This window comes from Cnephaeus nilssonii (genome assembly GCF_951640355.1).
Source record: "Cnephaeus nilssonii genome assembly, chromosome: 6".
Lineage (NCBI taxonomy): Eukaryota > Metazoa > Chordata > Mammalia > Chiroptera > Vespertilionidae > Cnephaeus > Cnephaeus nilssonii.
Genome location: NC_137077.1, coordinates 26,296,138 through 26,311,801, shown reverse-complemented (window position 1 = coordinate 26,311,801; position 15,664 = coordinate 26,296,138). Strand labels below are relative to the sequence as shown.

General features: G+C 37.6%; 1 protein-coding gene across 4 annotated transcripts in view; it reads left to right on the top strand.

Annotated features, from left to right (window-relative positions):
- The window catches only part of EPS8 (EGFR pathway substrate 8, signaling adaptor), a 168,870-nt gene that overhangs the window by 58,573 nt on the left and 94,633 nt on the right, over positions 1-15,664 (top strand). For 3 of the 4 annotated variants that reach the window (XM_079775321.1, XM_079775318.1, XM_079775319.1), the window contains one exon: positions 13,998-14,086. The gene's annotated coding sequence lies outside the window, so the exon portion shown is untranslated. Of the gene's footprint in view, positions 1-10,054; positions 10,189-13,997; positions 14,087-15,664 lie in introns of those variants that run through there. The other variant, XM_079775320.1, reaches the window with a different exon arrangement.

Sequence of the window (15,664 nt, the reverse complement as noted above, 5' to 3'; positions counted from 1 at the left end):
GGGCTGGTGGTATCCTAATGGGGGCTTTATATGCATTGGCTCCTGAAAGTCACCCTTAGTTTCTTTTTTTTTTTTTTTAATATATTTTATTGATTTTTTACAGAGAGGAAGAGAGAGGGATAGAGAGTTAGAAACATCGATGAGAGAGAAACATCGATCAGCTGCCTCTTGCACACCCCCTACTGGGGATGTGCCCGCAACCAAGGTACATGCCCTTGACCGGAATCGAACCTGGGACCCTTGAGTCCGAAGGCTGACGCTCTATCCACTGAGCCAAACCGGTTTCGGCCACCCTTAGTTTCTTAAAACTGTATGGCCATGTCTGATTCTGTTCATGTCATTCTCAAATATGACAGTCTACTCAAAACCTTGATAATATAACTAATGTTTATAATTGTGTTATATTAAAAGAATAGATTCTTATTGAACTTATTAAAATAACTCTATTGCCATGAAAATAAGAATACTCACTAAGAATTTACGAATTTTGGAGGGATCAGCTAGGGAAAAAAGATAAATGCTTCACTTCTGTTTATAAAGGTACTAGAGGCCCAAATGCACAAAAAATCGTGCAAGAGTAGGCCTCCTTTCCTCCCGCTGCCGGCACCGGCTTCCCTCCTGCACCCAGGACCCGGTCTGGCTTCCCTTGGGCTGCCCGCAGGCACCCAGGACTTAGGCTGTTTTCCCTCCATCCCCGGCTTCGTCAATTTTTGGTTAGCAGTTTCATGAGTCCATCTGCTTCTTTATTAGTCGAGTGGCATGGTCTCAGAGTTATAGAGGTGATGCCATCATGGAGCTTTCTCGCAGTGGCTGATTGTCAGTACCTTCAAGGAAGAATCAATAAAATAATAACTGTGATGACAAATGACTTAAAAGTAGTCATGGTTAAAGTTCTGGTGAGAGTTCATTTGATAAGGGGGTTTAGTTATTTCTGTGGCATACAACAATTTAAGATAATAATTGACAACAAGGATATTGACAGATATCTGTGAACTTCATATAATTCCTAGAATACCTACATTAATATGATATAGCCATACACATATAATCTATAAGGGTTATCATCACTATTTATTTGAAAGTGCTTCCCATGTAATTTAACATACCAAATACACCTAATGATTTTAACATCTTTCATTATAAGGTGAAAGAGATTTTCCAGGGTCCCTTTGGGAAAACTCAAAATTAGTTTGAGGTGAAACAGATTTTATTTGGAATTTGATGTTAGAAAAATTTCCAAAAATATAAAAAGGTTTGGACATTTGACTAAATAGAATCACAGATCATTATGAAATAATGCTTAATTACTTAACTTAAGTGAAAAAGATTTTCAAAGCAGATATGGAAGGCTATATAGTTGTGAACAGAACTTAGCTCTTTTAATATTGACAAGACTCACTTTCCTTAAGTTAACAAAGACCTGAAAATACAACGTGAAGAACAGAAACTTATTCTTATTCTAAGATACAGCATCTTGGTTTCTGAGACCGATTTCTTAAGAGGTACAGAAAACTCAGAGGAGTAGTGATGTTTTTTTAACATTTATTACTTAACATTAATAAGGTGCTGTGCTATGCCCTTTACATGCCTTATTTTATTCAGTCTCTATGAGGAAGATACTACTATTTTCATGTCACAGAGAAGCAAAACAGACTTAGTGAAGTAACTTGGCCAAAGTCATACATCTGTCAGAATAGCTGTCGTATTTGAACCTTTCTTGCATTGCACCTGAGTTCTTTACAACTATGTTTTATGGCCTATATGAATGATTTGTTTAAGGTCATGTACTTCTAAATTATAGAGCCAAGGGAAAAAGAAATTAAGGTTTTAGGTTTCAAAAATCCATGGCTCTTTTGACCACAACTTGCCACCTCTTGACATAGGGTTATTGAATCTATTTTCCAAAACTCCATGTCAAGAATACTAAAAAAATCAGATACTATTGTTAGAATTATCATTAGAAGGTCTTGAAACTGCAAACTGAACGCTTAAGAATTGGTTTGGAGAATTAACATTTTATTGACTGAAAATACACTTGAAAGATGTTATTTAATATTTTGCCTAAGCCAGGGCAAACTTTCATTATATTAACACTTTCCAGCCAAAGGCCATATCTAAATTTTGCTGCCTGGGCAGGCGCTAGTTCAGTGATATTTAAAGATGGTAAGTCACTTTTAAAACTGATATATCCTCTGGCAGTTTAATATCAGTGCATCTCTGTGGCGTTCAGTTCAGATCATGTCGAAGTGCTGCCATAATGGCTTCAGTTATGTGTCCGTACATCTCAATTTCATCGACACAGCTTGTCTAGCTTAGCCACCTCACCATACATATTTATTGGTAACATGCAAGCTTCAAGGATCATTTGATGTGCAAATTTAATTGTAAGTTTTATTTTTAAGTGATGACATAAGCTGTATCATTCTAACAACTATTTACCCAGCTTTTTCTAGACTGCTACTCTGAAAACAGGCCTTTCATTCTGATTTAATTGTTCAGAGCTGCTTGCTGTGTATTAGCTTGTTAAGGTAATATATACTAGTAATGAGTCTTCCAGTAGATTCAGGCTTTGAAATTAAACTTGGGTATTTCTCCTGATTTTTTGATAAGATAGTACCTTATCAACATTCACAATTCATTTTCTCTATTTGCTGATTTGTTCCCCTCCCTTTCTTCCTTCCTCCCTTCCTTCCTAGTGCTACAGCACATGATTATATTTAGGGAGGTTAAGTCTCATTATCTGTCTAATGTGATATTTCCTGACTGTATTACAGAGTTAAGGTAAAATGCTCTGGGAAGCTTTGGTACTCTTACATGAAATGTCGTTTTCTTTCCAAATGGCACTTAAAAGCCTAGAAGTACCCATGATTTTAATAAGCGAAAATAGTCCAGTTTTTTGTGTTTTTTTTTTTTTAGCTTAACCTTTCTGTGGATAACACAGGTTTTAGGGATGATGTTATGTTTTAAAAAATGCTGTTTTATAAGGAACATCTTGTCAGTTCTTTTGATATCGCATTCAGCAAACCAATTATGCCTAGTGCTAGCACTATCTTGAGTTAGGTGAAAAGTGAAATCTTAATGATGGGAAATGTTGGTAGTATATGCCAAAAGCTTCCATTTTCAATGTCTCTCAGAAATTCTTTGTATCTATTGTGTTTCAGCAGAGTCTGTATTTAAATGGGAAAATTTCAGCAGAAATTGGAGGTTCTGTCAAGGTGTTGTTTGATAATTTGTGAGGTGAATTTACAGATGTCCTCCTAGCAACTAGTAATTTCTCCTCATTTATCATTAGGTTGTCTATGTGGTAATTTAATTTTTCTGGAAATTTATCATTGTATGTTGAAAAGAGTAAAACTGACATTTACTATGTCTTAGCCAAAATCTAATTAAGTAGTTTTTCTCTTTTTAAATTTGAGTTTGGAAAATCTTCTAGAATATTAGATCTGAATGAGATCTTATAAATTTGTCTCATTGATCTCATTTTACAGGTGAGGAAATGGAGGCTGAGGGAGGTTAGGTTACTTGCTCAAGGTTACAGAGCTATTAAGTGGCAGAGTTGGTGCGTGAAAACAAGCCTTGGGTTTCCTAGTGCTGAGGTCTTTACACTTTACATGTCTTTGGTTATTAGGACATGAATAGAAATGAGAAATCACTCTTTTCTCTTTCTTCTACCATTTTCTTCAAAATTTTGTTGGGTTTTTGATTGACATTGCCAAATAAGATTGTGATATATTGTAACTATACAGTGATTCCTAGGTTGAAAATGACATTTAAAATCTATAACCAAATGTATTTGTGTGGTATTTCAGTTAGTATATACCTACACATTATCAATTTAAGGCAAAATTACATTACCATTTTGTTCACTTATATACCCTGCTACATCATTTTGCAGTTCATCTTTGTGAACTTAGTGTTTCCCTAACTTACAAAAGACTCAAGCCCGTTGTGGACATGAAGATTTAATTATGATCTCACTCTCCCACTCTGTGGGAAGAATGAATAATGTTGGCCCTGATGTTTTTATTTATTCACCCCAAGCAGTGCCCATTTGTATATTTTTTTGTTTTCTGTCTTTAATCCAGTTTCTATGACCAAACAATAGCTCAAACCCAAAGTGACTCACTTAATCTTTTTTATATTAACCAATTAGTTCTTCCTCTCATGCACATACCATGCATGTTTGCCCTTTTATGTGCCTATAATATATTAGTAGTTAGACATGATTCTCCCAAAATAGGAATTAATATTGCATCTCCTATTCCTTCTCCAGATAAGTTGTTAAAACATTTGGTTGGTCATTCTACCCAAACAAATTTAGCTAGCTTAGCTTATATGTAATTGATATTTGGCCATATGTAGTTCAGAGTTTCTTCTAGAAACCTCTTTTGTATTTTGTCTTATTAGTAGCCCATTAATTTCTTATTCCTATTTTAAAAAAAGGTTTTAAAGTTAGAAAGATAAGAAGGCTTGGTTTAGAGAAGAGAAAGCAGATAGTGAATCTTAGGAGAGGAAGGAACGATACACAAATGAGGAACTGAGTTTGAAGTGTACAGGAACTGAGAGCAAAGTTCTGCTATATTTCCAAGATGAATGGATTGTGACATTGCTGATCCATTATTCTTGGCTGTCCTAACAATTTATGTGAATGACTTCATGTCATTTTGGATCCAGTGATCTTAGTTGATAGGTATAGCTACAGCCTGTCCTATCTGCCAGCATGTTTGTGGTTACAAAGTGTGGAATGTAGGGCAAGGTTACTCATAGAGATGGGTGTGTGTGTGTGTGTGTGTGTGTGCGCGCGCGCGCGTGCGCGTGCATGTGCATGTGTGCTGTTTCCAACTTCCTTCAGTCATTAATGGAAAAATGTGTGGTAATCAAATCTGTAAGGTTCCAATCATATACCATTTATGGCTACTTCTGTTAATTGCCCTGTCTTAGAAGGGTGAGGGAATAAATACCCAAGAGTTTTGCTTAGATTGTCCCATGTCACTGGTGTCCTGAGTGTGCATATGAATGATTAAGGTGTTAGTCATTGCAGCTTTTTGTGAGTATTCTGCATAATGATTAGTCATATTTCAGCATGTACCAGATTAGCCTTTTATGAAACTACTAGAGGCCCTGGTAGGGTCCCTAGACTTGGCCGGTGATCAGGGCTGATTGGGGCCTTCTGGCTGCTGTCCAGGGCCTCCTTTCCCCTGCTGCCAGCTGGGGCCTCCCTTCCCTGGCTGCTGGCCGGGGCCTTCCTTTGTTCCACGCCACCCCCTGGTGGTCAGCACATGTCATAGCGAGCGATCAAACTCCCAGTCTCCCAGTCGAACTCCCGCGGGGACAGTTTGCATATTAGGCTTTTATATATATAGACTAGAGGCCTGGTGCATGGGATTTGTGCACTGGTGTGGGGGGCGTGGCCTGCAGGGATCGCCCAGTTTTGGGAGCACCACTTATCCCGGTCAGCCGAGTGGCTGTGGGTCTGCCCTCTGAGCAGCTGCTCCCGCTGTGGGAGCACTGCTCATCCCAGTCAGCCGAGCTGCGTTCTCACGGTGGGAGTGCACTGACCACCAGGGGAAGCTCCTGTGTTGAGCGTTTGCCCCCTGGTGGTCAGTGTGCATCATAGCAACTGGTCGACTGGTCGTTCTGGTCATTCTGCCATTCGGTCACTGGGCTTTTATTATATAGGATAATTAACATCTTTACCATTGATTCAGAGCCAAAAAGTGTATCAGAATTCTGTTAATTTAACAGTAGGGTATTAAATATACTTGTTAACTTATTAGGAAAATGATGTCTTAGAAGAATAAATGGGCCTATTTCTAAACAGTAACATTTCTGACATTTAGCAGACATGGGCCTAAGAAGATATTATCTTCAAAATGACAGGGGTTGGAGTTGGGATACACTTTAATATTCTTTCAGTTCAATGATACATTGAAATGTTGGGTTGGAATTTTGTGATTATATTTTTCATTTTGAAAAAGGCTTTCCCTTCTGCTACTTATCTTTTCATAAAGAAGATTATATTAGTACTTTATGTTCTCTCCATTGGTTCCAAAACTATTAATTTTCTCTTCTCACTCCCTTGATAATGCTGCCCTACATCCTACCCTTTTTTTTCCTGATGTTCATCTGTTGCAGGCAGTCTGGGTTCCCTGGTATACAGACTCTGAGGTGGAAATTAGTGTGCAGGAAGTATATTGGAAGGTTCTCTGAGGATCAACCCCTGTGGAAGGAAGGGAAGGAAGAAACCAGAATGGGCAGAGAGGAAGTTAGGTTGCCATGCAGTCTCAGTGGGGATCTGTCCCCTTGGGGAGCTCTGAAGCAGGACTGGCTTTTCACCATTGTCTCTAGCTGAGGAGAGGGTCCAAGTCTTTACATTCCCCATGTCAGTCTATTATTGGAGAAATTGGGGTGTCCCCTTCCAAGTGCTGGGGGTGGGGTCCTTATGATATCTCAAGAAAAATAATTTTCTGAGACTAGCATGGGAGGATGAGTGATTTTTATTTGCATGGAATTACATCCCTGGGTTTCCAAAGTCCCATCCAGTCATAGAAATGTAGCTGGGGTTTCAGTAAAGCTAAAAACAAAGCCAGTGTCCATGTTGCAGCCGGGTCCAGTTCAGAACCAGGCCAGTTACAATCCATTAGTCCATTGTGTGTGAGGGTCCATATGGCCATGGGCCATGTGGTGAATGCAGGGAAGCACGCCCGAAGCAACCAGAGTCCCAAGGGTCCCAAAAGCACCAGAGCACAAGAGAGTTTCTTCAGGGAATTAGGTATCCCAAATTTTGCCCCCTTGCAGTGGCATGCCAATTCTGGCCAATGACCTGTTCCCAGGTGTGACTGACAGCAAGCACCTTCCCAACATTACCCCAACTTTACTGGCCATGTGTCTATTCTCCCTGTCCAGTCCCTTCCCCCAGTGATTTGTGGGGAATAGACTGTGGCTTCTTGGGAAGTGTAAAGCTTTAGTTCCTGGTGAAGCTGCCCAAATTTTCTTTACTCCTTTCTTGTTATTAATAACTGGGTTAATTACAACGGTATCTAACCCATTTTTGGATGTGGGCTGCCTTGGGAAAGGTGCATGAGCTTTTGTGAGCAGACTCTTTAGTCAAGGACATTCTCAAGAAAGCTGATGGCTGAGGGCTGTATGCTGGTAGCACTGTAGCAACTAGTGAATAAATCTTTCAGTCCTAAAAATGGGATCTTTATGGTACAACACTGTTTCCACTTCACCTTTTTGCAAGGGTGCTGGAAATTGTTTAGAATTGCCTGGGGGATGGGTCAGAATTTCCAGGAATGTGGAGTTGGAGGACATACTGGTCAGGAGCTTGAAAGATGATAGAGCAAAGTTGGTGTGGAGTAGGTTCTGACAGATAACTGAGTTCTGGCATTGATTATTGTTTTCTAAAAAGATTTTAAATTTCTATCTACAGTGACACTTCCCTTTTTAAGTTACAGAAATCTGATGAAAACTCTGGATGGTTGTTGCAGAGCAGTGTGCATATCTGTAATTATATAAATCCTGTTTGGTTTTTGTAAAACCTACCTATTTATTCATTCTATTATATATATATATATATATATATATATATATATATATATATATATATACACACACACACACACACACACACACACACACTAGTGGCCTGGTGCACAAATTCGTGCACATTGAAAGGAAAATAATTATAAGAAATATTTTAATATTGCTGTTCGCCCTTTCTCTATAATAGAATTCACTATCAACAATGACAGATGGAAACACACGCGTGCGATTAGCACCAGCGAGAGCTTTATGTGTATCGCACATGGGCGAGTCAACTTAGCCTTTTATACCTATAGAATAAACTTGCTTAATTAGACCTGCTTTTTGATGTAGCTAAACTTTTTCTAGCCCAGTGAAGCACCCCAACTTCTCTTTCAGGTAATTGTCAGCAACACAGCAGTAAATATCAACACAAAGCAGATTATTATTGTAGATCACGCAAGGAGAACAAAGGGTGAAATATTTAAGTACAGCAGTGTTTGACTATATTCTGTGCAGTGAGAAAACCTGAAGTCATTTTCAAGGTCCACCATTTTTACTTCTTTTCAGATGGGTCATGTTTATAAATCTCCATTTTCTGGCTAATGAAAATAGGATTCCACTGAGTCTCCTATCTGACTATTCCAGGACTTCCGTGAGGATCAAATAAGATGAGGCACGGGAAAACTCTTCACAGACATTTGGTTAAAGTGTGAAATGTTTCCACCTGTGTTCCTGTAACTCCAAGGATGCTAGTTGCTAGGGAGAGGAAGTTGGGCGTTGCTACATGAGGTCATTACCCGGCACCCACAGCGACTGTTTCCTGGCTGGGCTGGGCTATTGGCTGCATTTTGCGCCATGGGGTCTCGGCAGTCTCGACTGCGATTTGGTGGGCTGTTGCTCCAGGGTGGTGGTGGGGCCTGTGTCCCACTGGGGGAAGCTGAGTGTTGCTTTCTGGACACCAGGTCCGCGGTGCCGTTTCTTTGTGCACATCATGGCAGCTCCTGCATTGAGCATCTGCCCCCTGGTGGTCAGTGTGCATCATAGCGACTGGTTGGAAGGTGGGAAGCATATTAGCCTTTTATATAGATAGATTTTATTGTTGATAGTATTACAGATGTCTTCCATTTCCCCCCCTTTATTTCCCTTCTATCAGTCCCTACCCGCCCCATCCCCCAGGTCTTTACCACCCTATTGCCCGTGTCCATGGGCTATGTATATAAGTATATAAGTTCTTTGGTTTATCTCTTCTTGTCCAGTTTTCTATTCTTTATAGGCTTTTTTTCCTTCCTCCATCTCTTTAATAATTGTGCTTTTATTTTTGCATCTTCATATTAAAGAATAGTTGAGTGCTAAATTTTGTTTGGTGTATCTGTTAATGCTCAATCACAGTAAATCATTTCCTCACATATTTTGTAATTCCTAAATTATAAACTTGTCTTCAAGGGGATTGTTTTTTTGTTTTTGTTTTGTTTGGTTTACTTTTCTAGCTTGTAGAAATCCCATGTGGCCTTGTTTATGGAGTGTTATTTATAATGGTTTTCTGTTTTGTTTATTCCAAATAGTCCAAGGATATCACTAGCCCAGGACCCAATTTATTTAATTTCTTAGCTTGGAGATTCTCGTACAAATAAGATTCAAACCTCAAAACTGTTGTGTCACAGGCGTAGGCTTGTAATTCTGGATGTAGCATTTCCCCTGCCCTCTCATCCAGACTCTCAGGGACAAGCTCCCTTGAAGTCTTTCTAAGACAAGGGTGGGTTTGTTCTGCTCCACTCACCATTTTTAACTGCGATTACAGCCCTTTGAAGATGGCTCTGGTTTTATGGAAGGACCTCAGTACCAACTTTATACCTGCCCCAAGACCTCTTCTGTCTCTGCTTAGCATCAGGCTGCTACCTACAGTTGTTCGGGTTTTTTTTTTTTTTTTTTTTCAGAAAAGCAGGGCCAGAAATCTAGCTCTCATCAGAGAGTACTTCATTCTGATCTCTTCTTCCTGAGACATCTCATTACCGATTTCAAGTAGCAGTAAGCGCTAAGGAGACCCCAGTGACCATTCCTGGCAGCCACAGTTGACAGTATTTGCTTTTGTGCTTACCACTTTGTCCATGTTCTATAATTTTCTTTATAGCAAGTACACTGTGTATTTAATTTGTAAAATTTGTTACACTCCTTTTCATCTTTTCTGTTGATAGTGGAAAGTCTTCTTCATTAGCCTAGTTGACCCAATTGCTACATCCGAAATTCCTACAATTTACTGATTAACCTCTAGTACTCAGATTCCACCTCTTTAAAATGGGAGTAATAATAGTGTCTATCTGTATAGTGTTAGTTTAGAGCACGTAGTAAGTTCTCAATCAGTGTTAACCATCATTATTTGCATCATTTAAAGCTTTAATCTGCCACTTTAGGGAAGAGTTAGAAATGCACTAGCGGCTGTGTTTACTTACTTAACAAGAAGAGGAAGTCTTAGTTAACTCCCTGGAGAAACCAAAGGAGAAACTTTGTTCAGTATGGTAGGTTGCTGAAACTGAAGCATCCAGCTCCACCCTCTCTGTTGATAAGCCAAAGGTCATTTGGCACCCAGAGTGAAGTGAGAGAAATGCCCTCTCAGTATTGCCTGGAGGACTGCTTAGCGGAGTTTTGCCTGGACTGTATGGGTAGGTAAGTTGGAGTTTGTGAAATATTTTCTTTGCTAAGGAGGGCTCTCAAAGGCATAATTATTATTGAGGATATTTGTAGACCTTTTAGTCTCTGTAAGCTCTTTAATAATCTTTTAAATTCCCATTTGGAATTCCAAGTGGATTCTGAATTTGGTGAAATTGGGTCCTGCCTCCTGGCTTCTTGCTTATGGAGATGGAGATTTAAAGGATTTTCTCCCCTTAGGTCAGGGTGTTTAAGAGAATAAGTTTCCCCCCAAAATAGCTAAGAAGATATCTGTTGACTGTTAACAGTTGGGAAAGTACAGACATAGCATGCTTTTACAAAGTTATTTTTAAATTAATATGATATGCAAAAGACTGTGATTATCCTATAAATATTAACTGCTTTGGATTGTTTACACAATGTTAGTTGTACTATGAAAATTTGCTTATTAACCGAGTTCAGCTTCTTAGGTTGTTATTGGCTTTGATTCCACAGACTTAACACTGCCAAATTTCTGTGTAAACATTTTCTTGGGCCTGAAATGTAGTGAATATGTGTATTTAAAGTTTTTTTAAAAACCCCTGTATATTAATGGAACTTGTAAACGTTTAAATAGTCAATTAATGGAAGTTTTAAAAGAACAACTCTTTAAAAAATCCAATTTTGTACTTTTGATGTTTTAAATATAAAATTTGACCTCGGTGACAAATATATGTAATTCTTAATATATTTTTGTAGTTCTTATCAATTTCTTAATTTAATTTAAGTCAGAAAGAGCCTTTTGGTTATTGTTCTTTTTCTAGGAATTGGGTGCAAGGCTAAGTTTTAGTATTTAAAAACAAATATTATATCACAATATACTAGATAGAGAACAAAAGTAAATAACTGGTTACATCCATGTTTTGGTGCTGGGAAATTTAATACATTCTTGAGTTCAAGTGCCCTGGTTATGGCTGTATTGATCCTTTTTGAAATACATTCTTGAAAATGTTGATTTTCCTTCAAAGTGTCTGTTTTTTATTAAGACTTTCTACATCATAGGAGAATTATCAATATACACAAATTTTCACTACCTATACTGGCATTGAATGTAGCTTTGGTAGCATCAATAGGTGAGGTGGCTTGAGATGTTTATGGCCTGATTTAGTTTTACCCTTGCGACAAAGCTTTGGCCAGCTTTACAGGCCAAATTTTAAGGCAGATGTTAGTTGAGTATAAGTTTCATATGTGCCCTGGGAATGGTATGTAAATATTTTGTTCTCTGCCCACCCTATTCTCACCTAAAGGAGGCTATTGTGCCGGGAGTGCTTTACAAGTTTCTGTTTTTCAGCAGCTACCCTTGGAAACAGTTCTTCAGTTTAAGTACATTGCACATAAGAGGAAATGACTATGGAGAGGATAAGACATTTAGACTCATTTTTTATGTAAATAATTCTGAAATAAATTATGTCGCGAAGTCTCCTTTTTAGTTTATTTTTCAGTGAAATTGTGTCATTAATTCATCAAGGTAGGTATGATAGTTCCTTAGGGGAATTTCCTTGGAGTTTTAGGGGGAACATAAATCAGCTCATTGTACTTTAGTCTTGTAAGTAATAATTTAGTTGAATTGTATAAAAATTTTATGTAGGTGATATGATAAAATAGGTGATTATATACTCGTGATTATTTACCTTATAGGACAGTTCTAATTTAATTAAACAAGTATTTTTTAAAATTTATTTTAGAGTGAAGTTTGTGAATGTGTTTTTTAAAAAATTTTTTTTATTGATTTCAGAGAGGAAGGGAGAGGGAGAGAGAGAGAGAGAAATATCAATGATGAGAGAGAATCATTGATTGGCTGCCTCCTGCATGTCCTCTACTGGGATTTGAGCCCACAACCTGGGCATGTGTCCTGACTGGGAATTGAACAGTGACCTCCTGGTTCATAGGTCGACGCTCAACCACTGACCCACACTAGCAGGCTGTGTGTGTATTTTTAATTGTTTAATTTTATATGTAAGCACTTAAAAATGGACTTTTTAGCTATGTGAAGAAATTATACTTTTTATTTTAGTTAAAAGTGTGGCATTTGTATACAGAATCTTGTATATGGAATATATTAACTAGATTTGGGAATTTGATTAGAAGAAACTTGTGATAGTTTTAATTCTTAATATATTTTTTAAAATTTAAGGCAATCTGTGAATTATTTTCTCTCTGTACTTGCTAATGTAAAATCTGAGCTGAATTGCTATGTGTGTTTCTTAAGCTTGCTTGAGATCTCACACGAACATTTATCCAAGAAGGCTTTGTTTTTAGGAACATTTCTATAGTTTCTTGAGTATTAAAAATGCATTATGTGAGATATTTATGTAATTCAGGATCATATTATTTAGCTCTACTCATTATGCAATTCTAATGATCATATTTCAAAATCTGACATTATTACTATTAGTATTGCATTGCATTCTTTGTTTTTCTTATTGTTTCTTAAAAAATACTTTGCCCTCATTTGCAACTAATTTTTCTGTATTCCACTATTTTACACAATTTACCGGACCAAATGACACAGTTAGTATCCATTAAGTAGAGCCCATGCATATCAATCTTGGACACAAAGCCTGGGATTGTAGTTGGAAAAAGCCCTCCTGCTGCTCTTCCCTCTCCTTCCAAAGACTTGAATGTAGTCTCTCAATTTATTCAAAGCCTGGGTTTGTGAAAGCCAGTTGGTCTCCTTTCTGCGCATTCATAACTGATGTTGCACTCTTCTGGATAAAAATTGTCAGTGACTGTCCCATTTCTCATCATATAAAACTCAAAGTCTTATATGTAACATCATTTGTAGCCACGTACCTTATTTTATGGCTTAAGCTTTTTGATCTTTATGCTTTATACCTCCCACTTCCCATCTTTCTCTTTACTCATACCACAATTGGAGTTTCTGCCTAATATCCAAAATTTATATCACCCTTAAGGTCTACCAGTCGCCCCCATTAAATTTCTTCTGGCCCTCCTCTTCCAACATTAGAAGTAATCTATTATGTATTTCCTGCATTTTCTTCAAGTACTTCCTGTTCTGTCTTGTGTTAGTGTTATTTTTACATGTGTTACAATGTTTCACACCTCCTATGTAACATTGTCTGACTTTAAATGATCCACTGAGTTAAGTCTCTATCTCTTATTGGTTGTGGATTCATCTTGTATCTCCCATGTCGCCTTGTATTCAGTAGATGCTCATTGTAAATATTGGGTGACTGAATAAATGGAATGACTGACATGATAATGAGTTATTGACTGTAAGACTTTTCATTGCTCTGTTGGAATGGACATTAGGAACAGAGAATCAACTAGAGATCTAAACAAGTGTGGTGTGGTTCTCTGAATCAGAGCTGCTGCCCACAGCGAAAGCTGAAGAAACAAAGAGCGGTCCTAGATGATGTTTAGTGGCTTAAGACTGACAAGGAAAGAATGACTTTTTCTAGGTAAAAGCTTTGGGCTGAATAGGTAATTGAAGAGTAACATTTGCTTTGTAACAGTGACTACAGTTTTGAGTCAGAACGTTTTTCAAAAGTTCATAGTTTTGGAATAGTACTGTCAGTTCTGCTATCATGCTTGTTTTGAAAATGGGATATTGTTGATATTAGGGAACAATTTGAGTACAATATAAATCTTACATTTGTTATGTGTGATTTTATCTGAGCGATAGTAGGTGAACACAGGAATCGTCACCAAGCCACATAGGAATATACAAACACCCACCTCAGATATCTTCTAGCTACCTTACTTCACTGCTTATTGTAAGCTATAGCCATCCCTATCTCATTTTATAACTTTCCCTTCAATTTCAGGTAACTCTTCTTCCGTCATTTCACAATAACTCACCAGCTACAGCCCTTTGGACAGCCAATTCTACAAGCAAAGTCATGTCTTTTTCAAGGTAAGGTGCCATATTGCAGTTTTTTTATTTTCTTTTAACCATTTAACATATGTAAAACTGTGCTATGGTCTTTATTAGGTTCCTTTCTTATTTTATGTGTCACACTATTTCCCCCATGAGCCTTGTGGTTTTATTGACATGATTTTGCATAGCATTGTGGTTTTCAGGAATGCATATGTTGCATTATAACAGAACAGACTGTACTAATTGATAACATACAAAGTATGAACTGATAGTTTTTTCTCTCTTTATGTCGCTATCTCTCTTTTTCTTCTTCATTTCAGCTCTCCCTCTCTCCTCTCTTTCAATGCTGAAAGACACTAAATAGTCCCTATAAGGAGGAACCCAGTACCACAGAGCAAAATGTCAAAGAACTTGTTTAATGAGTACTGTAATAAAAAAGGAGGGGCATTCCTTTACCAGTGGAAACATATAGATAGGCTCAAATGCAAGTAGAGATGGAGAAGTTAATAATAAAAGGCCTGTGGCCCCTGGAGTAAAAATATATCTTACCCTTAAGTAATAATAATTATGTTTAACATTTTTGGAGCCTTTGCTATGTAGTAGGTACTATGATAAGTGCTGGACATGGATTATGCCACGTAATTTTTATAAACACTATAAAGTAGGTGTTATTACTGTCTTTATTTTACAGATGAGGAATAAATGGCTTAGAGGGGTTAACTTGCCCAAGTTGGATAACTCATAAATTTAAATGGCATAGCCTGTTCTTAAATCAAGTGTAACGTCTATAGACCTTCATAGTCTCTCAGGGTTTTTTGTAGATTGTAAATAAATAACTTCCACATGTGTATTTCCTCTGCACCTGTGTCTGATTGGCATCACTGTTTTAACCCCTATTGTAGATGAAATAAGAAAGAAAGGTACTCAGCCCAAGAAATACCCAGATGGTCAGAGGTAGAGCGATAATAGAAACTAATAACAGAGTTTTATCCCATTGGAATTATACATAAAAAGGGAGAAAAATTGAACAGTTAGCAATAAGGGGGTAAACTGAACTAAGGAAGAAGAGAAGAAATGATTGCGTTGGAAGTTAGGGACAAAGAAGTGAATTTATCAGAATATGCTACAAGTGGAAGTAGGGAACTTACTGGAGAATAAGCAGGAGGGGGCTAATTCTATGGTACATGAAGCCTAATCAGATTCTTATAAAGAAACTCAAACTAGCACCAGTTTCTACACAGGAATATGGTAAGAGAAATCTGAGGTCATGAGCATAATAAATTGATTATGTGGTAAATCCCGATTTGTAATAGGCTCAGGAAAAACACACACACACACACAGGAAAAAGAGAGGAAAGACACTAGAGGAAGCCTTCAAAAGGCTTTATTTGTTCTCTTATTGTACATATTGCTATTTCTTTAGGTAGTCAGTTATCTCACGTGTAAACAAGTGTTTAATCAGTGTTGTTAAACTGGAGGTTTTAATAAAAAGTAGAGAGAACAGTTTTTCAATTGAGTGTTGATTAAGAGCCAAATATTATACAGGTAATAGGATAAGTAATGGTGAATGTTAAGAATTAATGGAGTGTTTTTGAACCTAAAGCAGGGTGTCAG